The sequence below is a fragment of the Pseudonaja textilis genome, chromosome 1, assembly GCF_049901715.1.
Source record: "Pseudonaja textilis isolate UNSWEBS1 chromosome 1, rPseTex1.2, whole genome shotgun sequence".
Lineage (NCBI taxonomy): Eukaryota > Metazoa > Chordata > Lepidosauria > Squamata > Elapidae > Pseudonaja > Pseudonaja textilis.
The window spans coordinates 108,572,815-108,586,217 of NC_141990.1; the positions used below are offsets into that span (position 1 = coordinate 108,572,815).

Genomic DNA, 13,403 nt, shown 5'->3' on the forward strand with positions numbered 1-13,403 from the left:
ATGAATTCAAATAGATGAAAAACAATTATTAACATTCATGAGTGGGAGCCTTTAACTATCTGAAAATAGTTAGTGTGTTTTTGTAATGGTTTGCTTTGCCTTTCTTTGAGCTTATTAAGTTCAGTGAATTATCCATCTCTTCCGTGAGCTGTTTACAGCTATTTGTTCCCAACATTAAATTAAATGTAAGTTGTTCCTCTTTGGTGCTGCAATTTTCTCTGTCATTCTCTATTTCTCCAATCACCCTTCTACATTGCTCAGTTTCTACCTAAGAAGTCTGTTGCTACCTTTATTACCTTTGAAAGGAGGCTGTGTATTAAAGATGTGTTCTATTAACTAAGAAGATATTCTGTTACTCTTCTAAATAAAAATGAATTAAGTTGAAGAGTTTTATTAATTCCAAATGCCTTCAAATATGCATTAGCACAAGAACAAAATATTCTTTGTTTTTATTTTTAGATTGCTCACAAATCGCCTCTCTACTCTCTTGATTTTGGTAAGCAAGCTTAGGCTTTATTTGAATTTTTTAACAGGAAATCAGTGTAGTACATAAATAAATAATTCACCAGAATTTATTAGCAGACTTGAAACAAAAATGTAAAAAACCTATCATGGCCAAAAATATTTTCTAATAAATGCAACACATGAAATTTTGATGGTAAGCATATTTCCTATTTTATCATTAAAACAATCCACGTTTGTCATTAAAATATCAATATTAAAGTCTGTTTCCCTTGAAGTGCAACCTATTTCCGTGCATCGCTAAAAAGGCTGCTGGTCTCACTGGAATCAGTGAAATTTTCTTGTAAATCAACCAAGACAGGATTAGACTGAATGGCTCCTACAGCTATTAGTTATCAGTTGGGGGAAATGCACAAACTGCTTTCCTTTCCATCAGTAGCTGCAGATTGAAACTAAAGGAGAAAATCGTTTAGAAGGACTCCCTTCACATCCCTCACTCTCAGCAATGTTTGATGCTTGAAAGTGATATAAAGCAAAAAAAAAAAAAAAGCTAGCTGTCAGCTATTATCACCAAAGAAAGCTAAAATCCCCCCACATCAGTTCATGGAAAAGTTCAAAAACAATATATTGAGTGAGCTATAGAGGTATTAACTCTTTAGTAATTCTGAAGACTGATTGCAAAAATAAAAGGCAGCATCTCCCCCTTCCCCCCACCCCCGCCTCTTAGTCAGAACATTTAAGGTAGAAGGATAGAGATCTCAGGAGAACATTTGCTATTCTTAATTGTGCTGAAGTCCAGACTGCACATCGTTTGCTAATCCTGCATGAATGAATTGATAGTGAAATAAAATCAAAAGCTCATGAAATTGCACAGGCTTTTGGAAGAGATGATGGCTTAAGAAAAGAAAGAAAAAGGAACCTTTGTGCATTTTTTGCATTGATTACTCTTTTCTTAACAGTATTGCTGAAAGATAAAAACACAACAAAATCGGTACCGTAAATGTTTTACTAAAGCTCTTTAATTTTCACTTTGAGTCTTCATTTACTGTTAAGTCATGGTGGGCAGTGTTTTAAGGGTCAGCAAAATTTCCTGGCTTTCCAAGGCATTATAGATCACCTGGTGACATAATATTACTGGGGGGTGGGGGGGCGGGGGGGGCGGAAAGAGCATCATTATTGAGCTCCTTTTTTTCATGGGGTGGGAGGAGAGGCTTGAAGATGACAATGAGAGCAGTTTGCTTTATAAAGCCATCACGTTCCCATTGCCATCCTTAAGGTCGTCCTCCCAAGAAACCAATGGAAAAAAATGGTTCAAATTCTTAAAACCTCAGCTCTTACATTTTAAAGAAAACAAAATTTACCCACACATAGTTCACTGAAATCCAGGCATTTTGTTACCAAATGTCGGCACTGCAAATTCAGGCTAACAGAGTGTTCCAGATGGGGTTCTCTATTATGTAACTTTAAAAAAGGTTCATTGTTAAACATTCTAGGTCATCGCAATCCATTGAGTACCACTAACTAGTTTAAACTAAAGTAATTGATGTTTCTCTCTCTTTTCAGCACTTGTTTCTTTTTTAATATGGAAGTTGACAAGAAACTAAAAGAAGTATCTCCAGATATACTAGGACTACAGTTCCTAGAATTCCCAACTTATAAATTTGAAAGGTATCTAAAATTAATGAAAATATTTTAGTTACAGATTATCCCAGAATACTTATATTTAAGAAATTTTTAAAATCTTAAATTTAAGAGTATTTAAGAACCCCAAGATTATTTTTCAAACACATTTTTATGTTCTTATCTATTTCTTTATTAGAAATTAGCATAGCACTCAGCACACTATTTCATTCTACCATTTCTATGTTTTTACCACCTCCCAAAAAATAAAATAAAAAATAAAAAATAGACAAATACTACACAAACACATTCACATGTGCCAAATTGAGACAAATGGCAGAAACATTGGCCGATGAGAGAAAACGTCTAAGATTCACAATCAGACAAAAAGTATGTAGCATATTTAGGATGCCATTGGTTTAATCAGTGTTCATTTTAACCTATTTCTAACATTTATATGCATGCTTTTTTTTTCTTCCAAAGGAAATGAGAGTGGCATAAAATAAGGCAAAAATGTATTTTGTAATAACAATTCTCTCTGTGGCCAAAATAGCTGGGAGGACGGCAAAGCCATAGTAAATCGTTTTGTCTTCCAGAATGGAAAAAGTGAAAGTGAATCTCAGGGATGCAGCCTGTCACAAGAGCAGCATTTATGCACACTGACAGTTAGTGAATACCTGGAGCGCCGGACAGCAAAAAGGCCCCTGTGAAAGATCTCCTTTCTCAGGCAAAATTATACTGAAAAATGCAGCTATTCAGGTGACCCGATCTCAAGCTGTTTAGGGTTGGTAAAAGCCCACATTTTAAACCGTTCCTGGAAATGAATAGGCAGTCACTTTGTACAAAGGGGCAGGGAAGAGCCATATAGGTCATGCCTGTAAAGATCCCACTGTTGATGAATTATCCAAATTATTTTTTATGAGATAGGTTTTAGAATTAAAGGCGTATAGCTTTATTATTTGAGATTACTCAGTTCAGCTTGGCTAGTGTATTAGAGAAAGAAAGACAAAAACTGCATAAAAATAAAACTGCCATTTTCCATTTGAAAAGACTGGCATCTTTGACTGCATACCTAAAATTATAACATTTCCTCACAGTGACTGAAAGGAACAAGCACCGAGTTTGCTTGTTCATTTTGTTTATTTGCTTAATTATGTCACACATTTATTTGAACAGAAGGGATTAAAAAAATAAAAGTAAAAAAAAAAGATTGCTGACTTTTGCCACTTAGGTACAAGAACAAACATTTCTTCCAGAAATATTACTTAGTGACTACTTATATTTCTCAAGTTCAGGAAATTCGCCTCACAAATAGAATTGAACATTTAGCACCACTCCACACAGATACAACCAGTGGTGGGATTCATCCAGTTCACACCACTTCAGGAGAACCGGTTGTTAACTTTCTGAGCAGTTTGGTGAACTGGTTGTTGGAAGAAATCATTAGGGCAGAGAACCAGTTGTTAAATTATTTGAATCCCACCACTGGATACAACGTTGGCTATTTTGAAATACAGGAATCATAAATCAAGCATGGGTTATATGACTAGGAGACAGCGTCTTCTTTTTTTTAAGGGAGTGGGTGGATTTGATATGAAATTACGAAAATAAACATATATTCTAGTACTGTCATACGTACACTCACTCTCTCTCTCTCTCTCACACACACACAGCATGCACAGTTGTACCTAGTTTAATTGAAGGAATTTGACTTAATTTTCTATCTTTACATCAGTTTTTTTTTTCTTTCAAAAAAGGAATTAGGTATCCTACAATACACAATAAAATTTTGTCTTTTTTCCTTTTTAAATTTTAATTTGTTTATTTTTCAAATCTTCCTCTTTTTCTTTTTTCCTCCCTACCATTTGTTTTTCCTCCCTGCCATACATTTGTTCATTAATTGATATAATCTGAATTAGGCAGATTGGCACACTATCTTTGAAAGCCTCCCCCACAATTGAAAATTATTGAAGTGAGGCTGTGGTCAAAAAGAGGCTTTTCCAAACTAGGCCCTCCAGCTACATTGCGCTATACATTCTGTCATCCCCTGGATGCCAAATTGCTAAGCAGGGGGAGACTGAGCTAGCATAGCATATTAATATATATCCTTTGATGTGCCTTGAGGTTCAGATAGCTTCTAAACTGTTCAGTGAAGTCTTTGGTTATTCCGTTTATCAAACATGCTGGAAAATGTAATAATCTCCATTGATATTAAGGAAGGAACTGAAAATGAATGCCAGCTACTGATTAGAATTTTTGGCCTATACACTATTGTTATGCCTGTAATGCTTTAACTAACGTTTAAACTGCACCTTTCTTCTCTCTTACTAAAGCTGGATGTGGGAGGCATTACCTTAATGAAAAAAGGCAAATGGAAACAAGCTGCATATTCTTTTCCTTATATAAGTTGCTTGTTCATTTCTATTTCTATTTATTATTCATCAAAGTGCTTAGATACTTAAAGCTGATTACAGAAGATGTAGCTAATGGTAAATGCATCAAGATTGGGAATTGGCTCCTATTTGTCTCAGGAGAACAGCTTTATCTTTCTCTCTGCCTGTATTCTCTTTGGAAATATTATTCTACCTTGCTTCTGTTATGCAAAAATCTTACCATTTTGCCTCTTCACTTTTATCACTCAAAGCAAGACATAGTTTGTGTATGAAAGATCCCCTAATAAAGTGCATTACACATTTTAGCTTGTCTTTTTAAAACCCCTCCCTTTTCAAATCTTAATTTTACAAATATCTAATTTTTCATCAGTCAGATTTTTGCTAAACTCTCCTTCCTTAATAGCTTCTCATAACCTATTGTTAACCTAGAATTGTTAATCAAGAATATCTATAGCTGTAAACAGTGCAGATAAATCCATCAGCCATCAGTTTTAATGGATAAAAACAGGAATTAAAGAAGAAAGACCAAACATGATCATGACAAGCATGGAAAAACACAGTAAAACAGAAAAATAACAGAAAGGGAAGAGAAGGAAAAAGTGAATATAAGCAGTTCTACAATGTGTACCATGACAGGAAATACCTCTGTCTTCAATCTTCTAAATAAAGCAATCTCAGTTAGTAGGCAGAATCTGACAAAACCAGACAGGAGTTCAAACTGATCCAAGAAACTAGAACATATGGCAGATTTCTATAAATGATTCCAGTTCAGTAAAGCTATAATTTCAACTGCAATTTTGTAGACTAAACAATCTATCTCATTAAAAAGGAAAAGGAAAACAACAAAAACATCCTTTGAGGACACAGGATGAAATTATTAATATAATATCAAAAACACAAATTTACAAAAATAAATAGTACAAATTTATTTCTCCAACTGACTCTTGTTAATCTATTTTAAAACTGCTTTACTTAGCCCATGATTTAGCAAATTTTATTCCCCTCCCCCAAATATATTAGAAATCCCTTGACTCACTTTACCATTAAAAAATTTACACAAAGGCAAATATTACAGTGGTTTTAGGATATGGCAGAATTAGTTATGTTCCTTTCTACCCATCACCTCACTAAAAATGGAGTACTCCAGTAGTAATTTTCTCATTCTTTGCTTGCCTTCAGCTTAGTCATAGACCATCATTATAATCAGAATATCAATGAATAACATTACAATTCTTCTAAAAATACAAGGAAATATCATAATAAAATAAAACTGAAGATTACTAGTGTGGAATTATAAAATAAAACACCAAATAAAATTGCAATTTATAGTCTAAGTTAAAAGTTAAGCTAGGTATCTACTGCATAAGAAATAAGAGGACCTATATAAAAAAATTAAAGCTATCCTAAATTGTAATGAGCCTAATATTTGCTTAGACCTTCTGGAAGTTGATTTGGATAAATCAAATAAAGAAATAAGGTAATTGCCAAAAATCATTGTGGCTATCAAAGCTGACACTAGTCAGGGCATAAAATAACCAAAGGAAGCTGTACAAGACCAGAAAATGTGGACACAGCTAGTCCATAGAATTGCCAAGAATCAGACACAATTGAATGGATAACATCATCATCATTGCAAGAATAATCCAAACAACTAGAAGTGAGATGTTAACAAGTTCAAACACAGTGAAAGGAGGGGGGAAGGAACAGGAAGGGAGGGAGGGAGGAAGGAAGGAAGGAAGGAAGGAAGGAAGGAAGGAAAGTTATGGATATAGTAAATCATGCTCACTTAAGATACTGCCCACCAATCATTTGCGTTAGCTCAAACACAGAATTGGGCTATACTGTTTGAAATCCCTATTTCCTAGTCAGCTAGCAAGAGGCTAAGCTATATCAGCCTCTGTTCTGCCTGGCTATTCTGTTATGAATGGAAAAGTATCCATCTTTTGAGTTTTCTGGAAAAGAGCGGTGCACAGTACCCAAAGTTTAAATTTCCCCCTCCTACAAGGGGAGAATTGCTGCTCTTTAATTATGCTATAAAATCTTTTCTCCAAAAGGGTGAAAGGAAGGCATTACAGGGGGTTAAGTGTAAAAATCTTCCAGTGTTTTTAGGGGCAATATTCTGCAGCTAATGAACAGGTAGACATTTCTGAGTTCACTTAATATAAGGTGGCCCCTGGCTGAGATCCTTTTGCTGGGCAGTATCTCTGCCCATTAGCTCATTTTCCCATTATAGTAAAATGCATGTCTTCATCACATTTGGAAATAGTATGTGAAGAGCTAATGTAGTGCATATAGTGTATATCCATACTAAGTAGCTCAGAAAACCTGCTGGCATTCCTAACAATGCTGGGCTAAATTAATGAATAATCTCAACTACATATCTTTTGGTTCAGTGTATGCTATACTGACTGTGCAAAATGCAGTTTAATTACATTTCTCATAGCTTTGTCTATGTGTAGGCTTATTTTCTGTTTATACTATAATGTATTATCTAAGCTTTTCATACTCCAAATGAAGCCAACAAAAGCCACCCCTGCTGCAATGAGATATTTATCCACTGTATTATAGAAATGTACATTTAGGGCTTTTTCGTTTGTTAAATATGTGAGTATACAGGACTATATGTAATACAAAGACTGACATTTTCAGACCAAATCACATACTTAGAAAAGGATATATGGTGGGTTGAGTTTTGTGTTTTTAGAGTTAGGGAACAATTTCTTTTCTCACTACACTTGAGTGTTTACCTAATACCAATAGCAGCTATTTTACATTTACTTAGTCCATCCTGAGAATAATTTGAAATTACAAACTTCATGGTTTTTAAATGCCAAGACCATTTATTTTCCTTTAGATATTTTTCCTTTCACTTTATTTCCCTATTTTTATAGCATGGTCTACAATGAAGAAATTTGGAAAACGGAAACTCTACATATGCTTTTGTGTTAATTTAATTGATCTTAGTATATATATATATATATAAGATCTTAGTATGTGTGTGTGTGTATATATATATATATATGTGTGTGTGTGTGTGTGTGTGTGTGTGTGTATCTATCTATCTATCTATCTATCTATCTATCTATCTATCTATCTATCTATCTATCTATCTTAAAGTTTTCTCCATCTGAAGATACTGATTTATTTTTCTTCTTTCCTTCATCCCACGCTGTGCTCAAAATTAGGGATCTGGCTATCAAATAATTTTCTCATAATATCATTTCATAACATAAACATGTTAAATTTAAGGACTTCTTTTCTTTCTCACTGAAAGAACATTTATGAATGTTATAATTCTTTCTACCAAATACTGAGGCCTACTGTAACCTGAACTAATCTTTTAAGTGTAATAGACTTAAAAATATATTGCTTTCTTGTGATGTTGCAGTGATTGGTGGATCTCAGCAAAAAACAAAACAAAACAGCAAATCTTGCAAAGATTGCTGAAAAAAACCAGGACTAGAAATAGGTGTCAAAATAAATAACTTTTAGCAGTCCTTATTTACACTGGAAATGTTGGCAATTCACTTACTAACAAACCACCTCCCAATTAGTTCATGTTAAGGGCTCTTACTCTCCACCTCTGACTTCAGTTCATTGGTCATTCATTAAAAAAATGCAGGGGCCTATAATCACTTACTTTCTTTTGGTTCTACTGTTTTCGATGACATAAATCTCTTTACAGTGGAACATTACATGCGTGACAGTAGTGTCAATTGTGAATTCCCCCTTTCTCATTTTCTCTTTTCAGTTGAAAGCATGGGATTTTCATGCAAATGCTGGAGCTCCCCAATCCCATCCCTTTCCTGAAGGCAACAGAATGACATCTCTATATCTGAGAATGAAATGCAACTCCACAGAAAGCAGTGAAAAATTCTCCCCACGTACATGAAAGGCCTCCACGTATTGTAAGTTTCAACTGTTTTCCTTCAGTTTTTGTTTCATTTATGTGTCCCCGTATGTTCCCCTACTCGAGTGATTTGCCATTTGATTCAGCCGGGTTAATCTTTATGGGTCTAATCAGTGTCCTTTTGCATGGAAACATGATCTGTGCCTTTCTGAGCATTTGTATGGCAGGCAGCTACACAGCGGCACCAATCATAATCCCTTCTCCCACAGTTAGAGCTACTAGAAAGGCTTAATCATATCCCAGAGGCAAAGATGAAACCGTATCTGCACAGCTACTGTTTGCTGTAGAGAGCTTTTGAAGTTACGCTTAAGATGTCTTTATTTCCCCCCCAGAAAGATCCTTCTCTCTTTCTTGAGATTCTTCATTCCGCTGTTGTTATGATGGTGGTTTCTCTCTCTTTTCTCTCTCTCTCCCCTCCCTCTCCCTCCCTCCCTCCCTCTCTCTATTTCATTCCAACTCTCTTCCATAAAGAATCAGGGAATGAGGAAGGGTTTCATTCTTCAAACTTTAGATCTTGGTAAGTGCATATTGTCACTGCTGTGATTGCTTGCATGTTTTCTTTTTTTCTTTTTCTTTCTATTTAGCTCCTTCTGGACAAAAGATATTTCTTCCTATGCTGATGTTGGAAACAACGTCGCAATTCATCTCCCCAGTTGTCCCCAGGGTAGGAATTAGTACATATTATATTTTGTTTCTTCAGCTAATCCTGTTTCTCTATCACAGTGATTTTTCTTCAATACCTGCTACTGGCTGCCAACACTTTCAATAATATAAAGTTAAATTCTCATTGACCCCATTTTTATATAATTTTATATAATTTTGAACTGTCGGACACAAAATGCAGGTTATTTCCATAACATCACTAGTATCATTCACAAAATGATCTAAGCCTGACATTTTACATTCAGGTCCTTCTCTGCTGAAAAGACTTGTCATTTTTTTTGTTCCTGTAATAGCAGGTGGAAGTGACCTTCAGACGCAGGAAGAAAAAGCCAGGCTAGACAACTGTTACATAAAAGACAGTCTCAGTCCAGAGAAGGAGGAAGGAGGATGGGAAACATTTCAGAAGAGACATCCTCTTTAGTTTTCCAGAGAGAAAAAAGAAAGAAGAAGATTCTGTTAGCGTTTATCTTACAATAAAAATAGTGTTAGTATTTATTATGCTTCTTGTCTGCACTACCTTGAAGTGCTAACTGCTCATGTTGCCAGAGTTTATTTTATTTTTTATCTGAAAGCTGCTCATATTGTAACCTTATCCCTGAACAATGCACAAGATGATAAAAACATAAAAATAAATAAATCAAATTACTGAAGGAGGAGTTTCAAAGCCTCCAGGCTAGTATTCCTCTTATAGGACCTGAAGCTGAAAACCAGGGAAGGATGAAAGCAAGAATTCCCTCCAATGGAAAATGGAGCCACAGTTGAACAGAACAAGCAAATGGAAACCTAGCTTGATAGTGACTTCAGCTGCTCAACAGCTGATACAGAAATTAATCAGCTCAGTTTTCTAGTCCTGCAAGTACTACGCAATGGAGGCAGTGGTGGGATTCAATTTTTTTTTTTTTTTTTACTATGGGAATGGCTTGATGGGTGTGGCAGGGGAAGGATACTGTAAAATCTCCAGTCAGAGGTGGTATTTGCCAGTTCTCTGAACTACTCAAAATTTCTGCTACCGGTTCTCCAGAACTGGTCAAAACCTACTGAATACCACCTCTGAATGGAGGGCTAGAACTATCTTCAAACTGGCATAGAATCCCTATATAGAAGAATCCTTAATTATTCTTTCATCTTAACACCAGCTGCATCCCAATTGCAATCTAAATATAAATGGAAAGAACATTTCTCTATTAATAATACAACATATATAACAAGCATTATTTGTAACAAACTTAAAAGCCCCTTTTCAACAACCCCAAAGATTCTGCCTTCCCTCTAATCAGTTGGAGATCCTCCATCCTGGGCCATCAACTTTCCACCTTTACCTACTTTTACTATCCTTAGCGTTTCCATCTTGACACCTCCCATTCTTCCTTAGTTGAATGGAAGGGCACAGTAATAATGATGAAGCAGAAAAGTCATATTTTCTTCCATCTAATTCTGCTTTTATTTCTTCTGTTATCCGCAATTAACCCACAATATTATAGAAGAGAGAAAGAGTTCTTGAAAGAAATGTACTTCCCATAATTCATTAAGATGGATCATGATGTCATTCAAGTCATAATGACAAAGAAAGGGAAAGAAAAGGGAGAAATGTTTTATATTTTCCCATTAGCAGTTTTTTCAGCTGTCCACTAAAGAGGGAAGAATATAGAGATAGGGAGTGGAGTTAAGGCCTCTCCAGGCCTCATAAGACCTATACTGTGTTGCCATGTGGTTTTTTAATTGTAATATAATCATGGATGAATAGACAGAGGATGCTGATGTATTTCAGATTTCCAATCCAAATCTCCATTTGCTCATAATTAATATTCTTTCCTCTGTAGTACCCATTCTATGGTATGTGTATTTTTGTTCTTGCTCTCTCAAAGAAATGAAAGCTTCCAATGTCAAGAATAATTACACAAGCTGAATCAGGAGAACTCCATGGGGCCTACTCGGATTCTGTATGGATTCCCAAAGGCTGAATGGAAGGTCTTCGAAGGAAAAACACAACGGGAACGTTATCCATCTGTTTTAAGGGTCTGGCAAATAGAGTGCTTAATGTCACTCTCCAAAATTGCGTTATCTGTCATGACCAGCTGGATACTGCAAATGATGCAAGTACAAAATAGCACTGCAATGGCTTTGCCCTGCTGCTGCTACTATCAATTTCAGCTTGTAGGCCCTGGCAGCAAAGCAAGCTGCATGGCTTCAGGTTTTAGAATGACCTGACAAGTTTTGTGGTGCATAGTGTATATGAATTATAGCTACCCAAAATCCACACACACACACACATGCACACACACCAGATGGATGAGAGCCATTGAAACTCGTTAAGAATCATTTCAACAAAAAGTTTGGGTTGTTCTTCCCTGCCAAAGGAAAATGTCAAATTTCTTCAAGGGAGATACAGAAAACTGCAGTTGGGAACTAAGGAAAATTGTGCTTACCGTATTTACTGGACTATAGAGCACATCGGAATATACGCCGCACCCACTAAATTTTAAAAGAAAAAAATATTTTTACATATATTAGCTGCACCAGACTATAAGCCACAGATATATACGTTGTGAAATGAGATATTTACACAGAAAGAGAAGAATGCTCTTCGCATGCGGCCAGTTTTTGTGAATGATTTCTCACCGCTGGTCATCCAAGCCTCCCACTCACCTCAGAGTGCTGCTTTTTTCTTAACGCTGCCATCTCCAACGTCTCACCATTGATTCATTAACGCCGAGCTTACATGCAGCAGGTCTATTTCCTTCCTGGATAGACAGGTCGATTGTTTTCAACTTAAAAGCTGCATCATATGCTTTTCTTCATGTACTTTCCATAATAAGGGTATGAAAAATATTTTGTGTTTGTGTGTGTCGTGCTGCTTGTGTTGAGTTCACCAAAAACTACCGGTAGTGACTTCTTCTTTGCATTGACCTCTTGTGTCTGTCACATTTTTGCACCCCCTGATGGCAGTTGGCAAAGAAAAATCTATAGATAAGCTGCATTGTTGTACAAGCCGCAGGGTTCAAAGTGTGGGAAAAAAGTAGCAGCTTATAGTCTGATAAATATGGTCTTACACAGAGTTTAACTAGGAATTAAACTTCTGACATCTACATCTCTTACCACCAAATTACCTCCATATCCCATACACTTCAGGGGGATTCTGTTAGAACTCTGTGGCTGATTTAACACTTTGATTCAACATTCAAGTTCACTTTCCAAATCTTTTTAAAAATGCCAAACTGTATTGCATGCCTCTGAATGAATTAGCAAACAGATAGAACTAAAAATTAGTTTATATATAAAAGTCAGTTTTCTAAATCAGTTTAAGAATCTGAAATGGTTTGATTCAGTTTCTAAGTCAGTCTGAAGATCAAACTGGATCTAATCAGTCTCCCACTGTAAACTGGAAACTTGAGTCAAAGCAAGCTAGACTTTCAAATTGATTCCCAAATTCAGTTCTGATTTTGAGCAATTTTTCACACCTCTAGTCTATTCCATTTCATAGTTCAGTTGTAAAGGTTTTTTTTTTCATGAAAGCCCCTTGCAGATGACAATAATTTTTTAAAACAAGTTCTAACATTAAGAAATAATTAGAAAATATGAAAAAGGAAATGCACACATATAAAAATAGAGATTTTACAATTGGAGGGGATGTATTTTTCATCAGTTGCTTGTCAATCAGATTGGCCTAATACAATTTTGAAATATGACATAACAATAATATTCTAATAATGGTATGCTTTTTAAGCAAATATTCACTTCTAAAATAAAATTGTCACCTTGGGATAGCCCATTTCACAGGCTATAAAAGAAGCATGTTCCCTTCTCCATCCTGCCCAGCTTTTGTTTATTTGTGCTTAAGTCAGTGTTAACTCCTGGCAACTCTCTGCAGTTTTCTTGACAAGTTCTTAAGAAGTAGTTTTTATTTTTCTGTAAGCAACATGGCAAACTGACCCTTGTTGGTTTTTATGCAACTTCTCATGCATCTTTTGTAAGAGGAATCATCACTGGATGCTGGATCTGAATCATCATAATCTTTCAGGAACAAAGAAAGGATTGTTAAGATCATCTGCTCAACTCTGGACAGTGAGTAGACTGCAGAAACTGCTGTTTGTATGAACAGTTTATGAGTGGAGGAATTGAGAATCAAGATTACATCCATGCTCATAAAGAATTTTATAGACATTAAACCTGACTGGGGTTATCTTAATCATTTTTTTTTTTTGGTATATTGAACATTCATGAGGTGAGTTTCTGCCTTCTTAAAACACAATGATATAAATTTGAGAAGTTCAAAATATATGCTTTTTTTTTTTTGAAAATTTTATTTGGGTTTTCACAAAAACAAAATACAAATAAAACATATTTTTTGAAAATAG

At 35.4% G+C, this 13,403-nt stretch overlaps 2 long non-coding RNA genes across 3 annotated transcripts in view; one reads left to right on the forward strand and one right to left on the reverse strand.

Annotated features, from left to right (window-relative positions):
* LOC148127751 (uncharacterized) overlaps nt 1-13,403 on the reverse strand; it is an 87,186-nt gene that overhangs the window by 49,443 nt on the left and 24,340 nt on the right. Inside the window, exon 2 of the long non-coding RNA XR_015741084.1 lies at nt 11,475-11,520. This is a non-coding gene — a long non-coding RNA (uncharacterized LOC148127751). The remainder of the gene's footprint in view (nt 1-11,474; nt 11,521-13,403) is intronic.
* LOC148127752 (uncharacterized) lies at nt 2,095-9,543 on the forward strand. Of its 2 annotated transcripts, XR_015741083.1 has the most exons (4): nt 2,095-2,130; nt 8,227-8,383; nt 8,970-9,049; nt 9,342-9,543. It is a non-coding gene; the product is annotated as an uncharacterized LOC148127752 (long non-coding RNA). The 2 variants fall into 2 exon arrangements; XR_015741082.1 differs by lacking the exon at nt 2,095-2,130 and having other exon boundaries at nt 8,150-8,383.